Source organism: Periplaneta americana, chromosome 1 (assembly GCF_040183065.1).
Source record: "Periplaneta americana isolate PAMFEO1 chromosome 1, P.americana_PAMFEO1_priV1, whole genome shotgun sequence".
In the NCBI taxonomy this organism is placed as follows: Eukaryota; Metazoa; Arthropoda; class Insecta; order Blattodea; family Blattidae; genus Periplaneta; species Periplaneta americana.
The window spans coordinates 138,094,290-138,106,395 of record NC_091117.1 but is presented as its reverse complement, the minus strand read 5'-3'; the positions used below and the strand labels follow the sequence as shown (position 1 = coordinate 138,106,395).

The window sequence follows — 12,106 nt, the reverse complement described above, 5'->3', positions numbered from 1 at the left end:
TTTCCATTTCCATCTCGTCTCAACTTCGTTATGACCAATGACTTAACTGAAGAATTTTTACTTCACTCTGAGTAAGGTTAGAGTCAATTTAATTCCATCATCCCGTGCATGAAACTGTAATGACGGAAGCAATCAGGTTGTAATTACATGTCATTACTCTTGCGTCTGGATCAACACCTTGAGAGTGGAGAGGCTCATTTACACCGCAGATTCGCTCATTCTCACATCGAGGTCTAACACTTGAGGAACATCTACTTTCAGATCAATATCCGATTACCGACAGAGCGAGTGTGTTCTTTTAATTAATCAGTTTTTATTTTCACAGATGGGAATGATGTAGGCTAAGTGTATTTCTGAGGAGTGATTTTAAGGCCATAATATATTATTAACTAAGATCTACCAGTAGCTATAGATACAAATAATTTGCTGTCGATGTTAGGGCCTTAATTGCAAGTAATAAATAAATAAATAAATAAATAAATAAATAAATAAATAAATAAATAAATAAATAAATAAATAAATAAATAAATAAGTAAATAAATAAATAAATAAATAAATAAGTAAATAAATGACTAAATAAATAAATAAAATAAATAAGTAAATAAATAAATAAACAAATTTTGCGCAGTATCAGAAATGCACAGGCATATACAATAGGCCTACACGTCACCCAGTTTCGGGAATGAATCTGCATGTGTGTTAATTTGAATATTTTATTTTTGTTTCATTTTACAAATGGAGAGTATAGGTATTTGAAAGGAGAAGACATTAATGAAGAGAATGCAATATATTTTCTCCTCATATGAAGTGATATTCCGAAATACTTTAAGTCTCGGCACAAAACAAATATTTCACTATGATTCATTGAAAGTGTATCGTACGTGTTTATCATGTAGTATTGCAGAACTTGCTATTATAAATCAGACGAGTAATCGCACAGGTCTGTAGTTGCTCTCGATGACGAGATATTACTGAGAGAAACAGCGGCGAATGGCTAATTATATGTATCTTCGGCATACTCATGCCCGAAAGAATGGGAGGTGTGGTCACACAAGTTACACTGGTTCATGGCCTAACTACTATTAATATTAGTATTCGGCTGTGACAGTTTTTTTTTTTTTGGTTACAGAAAGTTACGTGGAATTCCGTTATGTTTTGTTTCACCACGGATTCAAGAACGTGCAGTAAAGACGAATTCTTTATCAAAAAGTAAAAGAGTCTGACCCGTTTGGGTATGGATAATATTAATTTATTATTATAAAGCAATTATGATAGTAGGAAAAATTTCTTGCTCGTTATAATATGATTAAAATATAGGAGTTTCCATATATGACAATCAACAATGCATAATCTGAAAGGACAAAGGAAAATCGTAGATGATTCAAATGGCTACTACAAATCAACAGCGGGCACAATGTGTTCTTTGGTATGCTAAATTTGTGAGTGTTAAAAGAGTTGAAAGGGAATTTCAACATGAGTATGGTGTGCGTAATGTACCTAAATACAATTCCATAATGTTGTGGTATCGGGCATTTGTAGAAACAGATTCTGTGTTAAAAAACATGCAGTAGGTCGCAGGCGAAAACCAGTACGAGAAGTAGCTATCTCTTGGCTTGGTCCCCAAACTCCCCAAATCTAACCCTTCCTGACTTCTTCGTGTAGGATTTTGTTAATGACATTGTCTATTCACAGAAACCCAGGAACATTGATGATCTGAAAGCAAAACTTACTCAAGCTTTTCAACAAATCACCCCTCTTATGTTACAACGGACATGGCCTGAATTGCACCACCGTTATGAGTTGTGCAGGGTGCGCAATGGGGGTCATGTTGAGTTCTGAGGAATCTCCCATCTTTCAGTGTTGTATGCACAAAGTTTCAACAAATAAAGTTGAGTAGTAAATGTTTTACGGTGTTTTTATTTTATCCATACACAAACGGTCACCCTGTATATCCATTCGTTAAGTTGATCATTCACATTCATTAATGAAGTAACAAAATAAAGAAACAAAGGCAATGACAAAACTAATCAAGCCAAGGCGAAAAGAATGAAGACCATGATAAAAAGAATGAAGTCCATGATGTGAAGAATCAACCCTATGGTAAAAAGAATCAGAACCAATCAAGTCTATGACTAAAAAAAAAACTAAGCCCATGATGAAAAGAATGAAACGTATGGTGAAAAGAATCAAGCCGCTACCAAAATAAACCAAGCGCATGTCAAAACATAAAACCAGATGCAAGAAGTGATGCGAGGTTCTTGGGTAATTGCACCTAGTCACAAATATTTCGAAGTTATATGTCGGTTTCAACATGAGGAAAGTCAGAGAACAGTTCATTCTTTGAAAGTATTTCTTGCAAACGGATCTAACAGACACCTTCTCTTTTATAAATTACAAGTTATGTTTTATTTAACGTCGCTCGCAACTGCAGAAGTTATATCAGCGTCGCCGGTGTATCGCAATTTTGTTCCGTAGGAGTTCTTTTACAGTACGATTATTTAGTACTGACAGTAGCCGACAATGTGCGCCTGGGTCAGGCGAGTCCATTAAGTTACGCCAAGGGGTGTTCGGGTTAGTCAGTGACTTGCATTCAGAGCGATCGGATATTACGCGTCCGGTTGAGCGGTGTGTTTCCAGTACAGTTAAGCTGTGCTGCATTTCTTTACCGCTCGCTCTTATCTCTACTCTGTAGCTTTCCCGACTACTCTTATTACTTCTCCTCTTTCGCGTCGCCGAGCTGTCAGGACTAAATAATCGGTCCGTACATATCAGTAAATCTACTGACATGAGTCTGTCGCATTTAAGCACACTCAAATGCCATCGACCTGGGCCGGGATCGAACCCGTAACCTCGGGCACAGAAGTTCCGCACTCTACAGACTGTGCCACGCAGGCTTACCCTTCTCCTTTAACGTGAAACGTTTTTGCTCGAGAGTTAAATAGATAAAACGTTACGAAAGTTTCAATATCAAAACTCCGAATGTTCTATAATGGGGTTAACTTCATCTTGTCTTTTTATTTAATACCAGAGATGGGTACGCTTTTGTCTTTTAGTAATAAAAAAAAACAATCCGGCAAATTTGGTCTAGAAATACAGATTTCAAGGTCACTATGATAAGTAGACTTAATAGAAAGTTTTTCACCATTGACATAATGGAAAATTTGACAATCACCAGAGCACAGGTGATGATGTGGTGATTGTTGAGTACCGAGCGGTTAGTAGAGTTCAGGACCGTCAGAGCGCGGCTCCATAATCCCGGAGTGAAATAGACACCGAGAGGTGTTGTGTCATGCCAGTCAGTTTAGTTCAGAATTTGTTAGAGAGTTGACGTATTGCTCAGTTTTATGTTGTTTTCTAATGCCAGGCGTTTGACAATAAAGTCATTTGACCTCTTGTACTCCAATATTTTTCAAAGATATTGTCATGTTCAGCCACTGAAGCACAGATTTTGAGGTGTTCCGAATCCATTTCTTGACTTGGATTGCACAATGGCAGTTAGGGGATTGATATATTACAATTCTATGCAGGTGTTTGGCCAAGCAGTCATAGCCTGTTGCCAATCTAAATGCAGCCACAGACGATTTGCGTGGTAAATCGGGAATTAACTGTGGATTATGATGCAGAGAATTCCATTTTTTCCTTGATATTGTGTTATCAAATTTTGTTTGTTGAAGTCTAACTATGTAGATTTATGTTAAAATTATTGTCACTGTGCATAAGTTATATTATTCGTTGTTAAGCCATGAAATGAATATAATCTAGAACAAATGGGTCTATCTATGATACACATGTAAAAACAAACTCGTGCAATACAGTGGTAAAGAAATGAGCAAGAAAATATCATGGCAATCCTGTTGCAGATAATCTGTTTGTCAACTTCTTAAAAGGTTACGAAAAACAGGATTTCTTAACGACAAAAACATGTTTCCTAACATAGAGTTTTTGCGGAAGAAGAAATAAGATCTCACTCGGTGTGATTTTTATTGTGGGGGAAATTTATAATCAATACTTCACACAATAAGAGAACTAAAAGAAAATATTTGTCGAGAAATTGCTTTAGTCACATCTGAGGAACTTCTCCATGTTACAGAGAACTAAAAGAAAATATTTTTCGAGAAATTGATTTAGTCACATCTGTGGAACTTCTCCATGTTACAGGTGAATTTCCTTCAAAGACGTTGAGAATGTGACGCTATTAGAGAATATTTTCAACAATTCCTGAACACAGGTTAATGGTCATTATCAATTTTAAGTGTCAGTATATGCTTTCAGTATCAAAATGGTTACATTGCGCGCTATTGCGACGTTGGCTCCTTTTTCCCGGTTACAACTAGTGTATTCCGTATCTCACCAGACCGGTGGACAACAATGACGTCACGCTGCAGCGAAATATAAACAAAACTGCTGGAAGGTTCGATGGCTATCATGGCGGCTGTACAAGTTGTTATTGTGCTACGCTAGCAAGATTTTGCGAAATTTCCGTACTGTCATCTCGTTCAAAGAAAAGAGAGCATAAACAATTTATTTATTGAACCTGTAGTAATAACTGGTCGCTCATAAGCCATTAACATATTATTGTTTTTACATTGTGCTCATTACAAACAATACAGCAGAACACACCGCCATAACACAACAGTGCACGATGTCATTCGTCTGCTAATTTCGGCCCTATACAAGAACCAATCAGATTCACTGATGGCGGCTGATGGATACTGCCACCATCTCTGCAAGCTGATGGAACCGGTGCGACACCGGTGGAGCATCAGTGACGTTATAGTTGAAATTCGAAACACCGCGATGCCATCAGATTGCTCAGCGCTGACATTCGGAATACGCTCAATGTGAGGTATTGCGCAGCATGGAATGCAGTATGGCGGCTACTTACAGCTCTGTATATTATATAGTTTCACCCAGTGTAAACGGCTTTAACAATAAACATGCTAATCACTAGACCACTGAGAATTAGTTGCAGGCAGTCAAATAGCTACAGTATCTCCCTACGTAATCGGGTCTATTGCAACGCAATGTTCACTACTAGATGGCAGAGAATGACTTGTAGGTTAAGTAAATATATTTTTAAATAGTTATTTAACGACGCTCTACCAGCTATTAGGTTATTTAGCGTCGATGGAATTGGGGACAGTGAGATGGTATTTGGCGAGATGGGGCCGAGGATTCGCCATAGATTACCTGACATTTGCCTTATATTTGGGGAAAACCTAAAAATAAACCCAATCAGGTAATCAGTCCAAGCGGGAATCGAACCAACGCCCGAGACCAATTCCGGATCAGAAGGCAAGCGCCTCTACTGACTGAGTTACGCCGATGACCAAGTAAATATGTTACCACCCCGTGTAATCGGATATGATAGCGCATTAAGCAAATATACCATCTATTATAATCGGACGTAAGAGCAAGGTATTAACCACTAGACCATCGCTGGGCAAAGAAGAATTCATGAATCGCTGTAATTCCTGACCTTCAAGAAGGTATAGATATACTTGTGCAGAGCATACCTCCCTCCCTTAATACCATTACTCAGTTCACGTGTGTTCAAGCAAGCGGCAGCAGTGGTGGAGCAATGGCTGTATCTAAACCTCCACTTCCAAAAAAAGAAAAAACGGAGATTTCTGGTGGAATGAGAGGAGAGTTCTATTGTTGTAAAAAAAGATGATGAGAGTGTAAAATGCCTAATTTGTAATAAGGTGTTAAGTGGCTTTCTTCGAGCCAACATTAAAGGGCATTATGATACATATTATCATGCATCATATGAACGCTGCTAAATCGAAAGCAAGATCCTCTCTTTCAGATGATGATCTTTCGGCACAGCTGCATATAGCTGTTACATACATTACTCCACATTTTGAACATTTAGCCAAAGATTCAGATCAAAACGATTAATTTTCCTACTTCTGTTTTGTATTATTTGTGTTTACGCATGGGGGAAATTCAAATAATAATTCAACAAACCAGAATAAAAATCTGATTGTATATAATAAATAATAGTTCGCTAGACTAGACGGCATTTCGGAAGGCGGTCAGCTGCTACTTGCGCCGTAGCATTTCTGGTATGTGACGTCACAAGCTTGTACAGTAGAACCAATCGGAATCAGTCTATAGCAAGTACTTCCCGTGCTCGTTTGTTCACATGTGAGTGTTTCAATACATTAAATAAGTAAGACTAACATTTACTGTGTGTGTAAGATAAATAAATGAAAGACAAATATTGCACAGACAGCGCGGAAAATAGTGTTTAAGGTGTGTAATTATTTTAAAAACTTGACGAGCAGAACGCTGCCGGCCATCTTGATGCTGGCTGCAACGTTGCGAACGCGCAAGAAACAACTGCAGAAGCATGTGGTGTGGGATTGAGAACAGTGCAAAGAATATTGTTAGTGAAGGAAAGAGGGTTTGTTCGGTGTCATGCTTACAGTAGTCAACGGCTACGGTCATTATTTTCTTTTGATAATTTAAATTCTCTCCTGTGCTATTTGTATTGCACGTGCGCGTGAAGTACGATGTGGCAATGTTGTACGCTGCCTTGCTCTCTCTGACTCTCTCGACGCAAACGCTAGCAGACGACCGCCTTCCGAATTGCCGTCGACTCTAGTGTGCAATGTTATATTACTTATATTGGTTCACTTCGAATGAATTGTATCTGTTTTTCTGTACCTTATATGTTCGTTGCTTTAATTTTGCTCACCAGTGTAGTAGAGCGGGAAATCAACGTTCTGCTCTCTCGGAAGTTTACTATAATATTAATCCGTCACTGCAAAGGGCCAACAGTGAGAACTTCACACATCCTTCAGTTTTGCGGTTAATGAACTGAATGTTTTTTATTTTTATTTTAGTAGGTTATTTTACGACGCTTTATCAACAGCTTAGGTTATTTAGCGTCTGAATGAGATGAAGGTGATAGTGACGGTGAAATGAGTCCGGGGCCCAACACCGAAAGTTACCCAGCATTTGTTCATATTGGGTTGAGGGAAAACCCCAGAAAAAACCTCAACTTGCCCCGACCGGGAATCGAACCCGGGCCACCTGGTTTCATGGCCAGACTTGCTAACCGTTACTTCACAGGTGTGGACGAACTGAATGTTATCCGGGTTGCGTTCACTACGGATTCGGCGCAAATTGTTTTCTGCCCACCCCTGCACTAGACATCCTGTGCAATCAGATGTGATAGGAAGCGTAGTAACCATAGACGACGGAGAAAAACTTTTCGCCTACGCCTTAATCGCATCTAATACTAGACTACTGCGGATGACCTGCAGACTGTTAAGCAACTGCATTACCACCCTGTGTATTCTCTCTCGCTCGCTCGTTTTCCCGGTCCAGCCTCGTGAATGAACTGCCATGCGAGTGATAAAGAAGGTAACGTCGCGTCGCGCCGGCTTCAAGATGCAGAGCTGAAGCGACCGGCCGGGGGATGCGCGGCGGCGCACGCTCCTTGTACGCCTGCCCCGGCCGGCCGGAATCACAGCTCCCCCCGTTCTGCACGCTCACATTATTCCATCTCTCCCTGTGTAGTGGGACGCACTGCCCGGGAGGAGCAGCGGATAAGCGAGCACCTGTTGGCTGCCGGCCCGCCGCCACGCCGCACTTCCTGTTTCAACAGGTTTCGAGCCAAAGGTAAACTCATCTGTCTCTTCTCCATTATGAATCTATGCTAATAAAGTATAACACTTTTTTTTAGAACCTTACATTGTTTTACATTATGATTTTCTTGAAGTAAAATTTGTATCAAAGAACACACAGAAAAAGAAACTTCGTTAGAGACAACGGAAAAAAGAAGAAAAAAAAAAAAGAACTGATTTTTAACATTTTGAACTGAAGAATTAGAAGTATTCGTTTATGAAATATGAAACCTACAGAACTAAGAGCTTTAACTCTTTAAAGTTTTGTAATGATTAAGATGATTTATAATTGTAACAATGCGTGATTATGTAATAACAATTTCAAGTAGGCAACGAAAATGTTAATTTATGTCCACAAACTATAAAGGAAAGAGAACACGTCTTTATTGGATGAAATAATTTAAAAATTATGAAAACTATTACAAAAACATTCACACAGAATACCGCTTGGCAGATATAAATATTTCAACAATTTAAAAGATAGTTCTAAAATGTTAAATTTCATAATTACAATTATTTATACTAAATATAAACAGACAGAAGGAAGATATTCTAAATTTTTACATTTTCAACAAAAACAGAGAAATTATTATTTTGAAATATATTTTTTTTAATAAAATGAATTCACGTTTACTACATATTTATAACTAAAATGAAAATAACCATATCAAAAGCATCCATTAAGAGGGCGGTTGGACAGGAAAAAAAAAAAACAATTTTTAAATTTGTCGAATAGTTAAAGTTCATGCTTATACATATTTCTTCAAAGAAAGAAGCATAAAGACCTGCATCACGTTCAAGTATTTAATAACAGTAGTTTTATTACCATTACTACTACAGTTTTTGAATGTATTCCAAAGACAATTATTTAGCATTATTGAGAGAGAAATTATGATACAACTGTTGCTTTAAAAATGTCCAAGATTATAAAAACACATTGTTCCTGCCTAACAACTACCGTACTCCAGCCATTTGGAAAATTACTTCCAAACATTTAAAGTCCATTTCAAAGAAACTGGCACGAAATACTTGCAAAACATAAGTCGCTAAGATGAACTTCTTATAATTCCAAGACCTATGTACTACAATTTCATGTGTAAATATTTATGATGTTTAATTAATTAAATTATAATGGCTTAAAGCACAAATATTTTATGTCCACTTTTTCGAACTTTCGGGAAACTTTGAAATAAATGTTTCCTGTTCCATACATATTTATATAAATATGCAGGAAAATATAATTCTTATATTAATTACGTCCCATACAATACAATATTTGTATACAATGAAGATTTAGACTCATACAATCAGTAGGAATGTATTATCATATCTCAATTTTGGCCAGAAATGGACATACACTGCCTGTGCTTTAAGCCATCAATATATCAAGTTTGATGTAATATAACAATAAATAATAATAATAATAACAATAATAATAATTTATCGCTCAACAAAGATACATATTGTTTTCTTTTTTATAAAAATCACTCTAGCACTCCCAGAAAGAATACATACCCGTGCTCAGGGGGCATTCCGTCTAAGTTGAATTATATTAGAGATTAAAATAAAAACAATATTTTGGCAATAATATTAGGCCTCTAATGTTAGAAATATGACGAAATGGATTACAATAAATACTGTATTTGTAATTGAGTGCAAATAAAATAAGTCATTAGTAAGTCATATTACTGAGCTGAAACGTAAAAAAGTCTATCACGACGATTTTTGCTATAAAATATGTATCAACTTATCAGTGATCTGAATGACGACAAAGTTGTTCTCTATTTGTAGTACAAAACAGGCAATTGTATATATTTAAATAATTGTTATCTACTCGCAATGCTCCATAAATTTTAAGATGATACATTTTGAACTTTACATATTTCTATATATTTAAACACGAATTTTGTAAACGTGAACAGCGAGATATTTCATTCACGAAAATAAATAGTTACGTACCAACGGTCGCTATATATTCACATTGCATATAAACTCCAGATATTTCATTGAAAAAAATATATACTCTATACATATATATATCATCATCATCATCATCATCATCATCATCATCATCATCCAATTCAAGCACTAGACCTAATGGTCTGTTGCGATCTCAATGGTATCATGTCATCTTTTTAATGGTCTTCCAACAGATCGTTGTTCAGAAGAGTGGTAATGTTTATTATATATATATATATATATATATATATATATATATATATACATACATACATTCGCATGATTAAATGAAAATTAAATACTACACTAAGAAACTTAATACATTATATGTGGATTTACATAGACGTGCCATGTACTCAAAGTGATTCCAGAAGTACAGCACTCGAGAAAAATTAATTTATGTATGTATGCTGAGAAACGTACTGATTCGTAAAATTCAAGTACTCAATTTAAGAATAATTGAGTGGTGAGATCAATAACCATTCAAGTCCACTTCTGGCCATTCATTTTTTGCAAATCTGAAATTAAATTCTGGATATTTCCACAAGTATTACGACTTTAAAAGTTGGTATGCTACTTTGTCTTGATCTCTAAAACAACCAGAAATATTACGTGCAAAAAATAATAATTAGGTAAGAAATAAAAAAAAAGTTTTTTTTTTTTTTTTGCATTTTTCTCGAAACTTGCGTAAATGGACCTGAATGGCTATTGATCTCACCACTTCAATTCGTATAGGGTCATTTTGGGAGATCTGGACACTTTTAAGAAAAGTAGCCATTGCGAGCACTATTCCTAGTGAAAAAGTTCGAACTATATTGTATCTGTGTTGACTGTGTTTGTAATCTCTGTGTAAATGAATGTCGTGGCTTCAACTTGTGTTTTACGTTCATAGAAGGCAATAAACACAATACATGTGAGTTACACTTCCCGTTTCAGTAATGAATTATACCTATCATCTTTAGTTTATTGTACTTTGACTGGATGTGCGTGATATTAGTAAATACACAAATTACTATGTATGTATGTATGTATGTATGTATGTATGTATGTATGTATGTATGTATGTATGTATGTATGTATGTATGTATGTATGTATGTATGTATGTATGTATGTATGTATGTATGTATATGTATATGTATATACACACACACACACACACAGTATATTACAGGTCAGTAAAGGCGCCAAAGTGATTACCTTCAAACAATTATCTTTATTTTGAGTGTGCTGTGATCTTTTCAATGAAGGTGCATCTCGGGGAGATTTCGACACTGTGTTTTGCGGAGATCTGCACATGTGTCGAGTTGTCACTGATTTCGCCTTTGGTCCTTCTTCGATAACCTGGATGGCTGTCTCTATCAAAATTGTTGTGTTTGTTTGTCTTAGGAGAGTTAGCAATCCTTCATAGAGCTTTTTTTAGTGCCACTTTGTTCGCCTGTCTGTTTTTCTCTATGTGTGTGTTCGCATGTATGTATGTAACTACTTATCTTCCATCCAACCAATCTTAATCAAACTTTATATTTTAATTTTCATTGATATCGGACAAACAGGAAAAGTCAAACTCTCGATATAAACATGAAAAATAAATTAGTTTGGCATATCCTTCTCATCGATTCTAAAGGCTATATGAATTTAACAATTAATGACGTAATAGAATTAACATCCTGACGTACTGTAGGATAACATGTTTGAGTACGATCTAGTTCTAACCGAAAATTGACGTGAAATTCGCTTTGAAGAAGAAATTACCACTCCCCCAAGAACACCACATACACCATCTGCGCAAGGACATTTATGTTTGCCTAATTCCTCACCTAGTGATACTCCCTTGGAAGAACTTTCGCCAGTTCCGCTGCTAATACTTCATCTGGTGGCAAAAGAGAGAACTGCAATAAAACGTAATAACGTCTGAAAACTATAGAAAACAGATGAAGGAGACTAAACAGTAAAAGAAGTTAGGCTTTCCAACAGAAAGATGCCAGCTAATGCTCGATGTGTATGGGGAGGAAGCTAGTTCATCAAACAATCTAGACAATTTAAAAAAAAAAAAACTGTTGTACTGCGTATAATGGGTAGGCCTATTACTACGATAACAATGTTACAGATCTTTGTGTGCAGTGTGTTGAAGAATACCAAAAATGGTTTCACGAGGCATATGCTGAAAATGGCACAGATGAAAAATTCACATGTGACCAACGCCAGTAAGAGTATTATAAAATACTTAGGTATATTTCAGGAGCAAAGTTTGTGTTCTAGATGTTGAGTTTTAAAGTGTTTCCTGGATTTGTCATACTAGGTCGAAATCTCCCCCATTATTGGAGAAGTCGACACTACTGCATCGATTTTAATTTTTTTAATTACAGAAATATAAAACGATCACATTGGCACCAGATATGTGAAATGTACGAAAAAAAATCCATACATATTAGGGGAAAAATTTAGAATAAAATTGCATGAATTGGTCCCAAAATTAACATTTTATATAATGGTTATTCACAAGCTACAAAAG

The 12,106-nt window shown here is 36.2% G+C and overlaps 1 protein-coding gene across 1 annotated transcript in view; it reads left to right on the top strand.

Moving 5' to 3' along the window:
* Positions 1 to 7,435: 7,435 nt before the first annotated feature.
* LOC138701275 (ras-related protein Rap-1) overlaps positions 7,436 to 12,106 on the top strand; it is a 718,590-nt gene continuing 713,919 nt past the window's right edge. The window contains exon 1 of the mRNA XM_069828000.1: positions 7,436 to 7,632. The gene's annotated coding sequence lies outside the window, so the exon portion shown is untranslated. The remainder of the gene's footprint in view (positions 7,633 to 12,106) is intronic.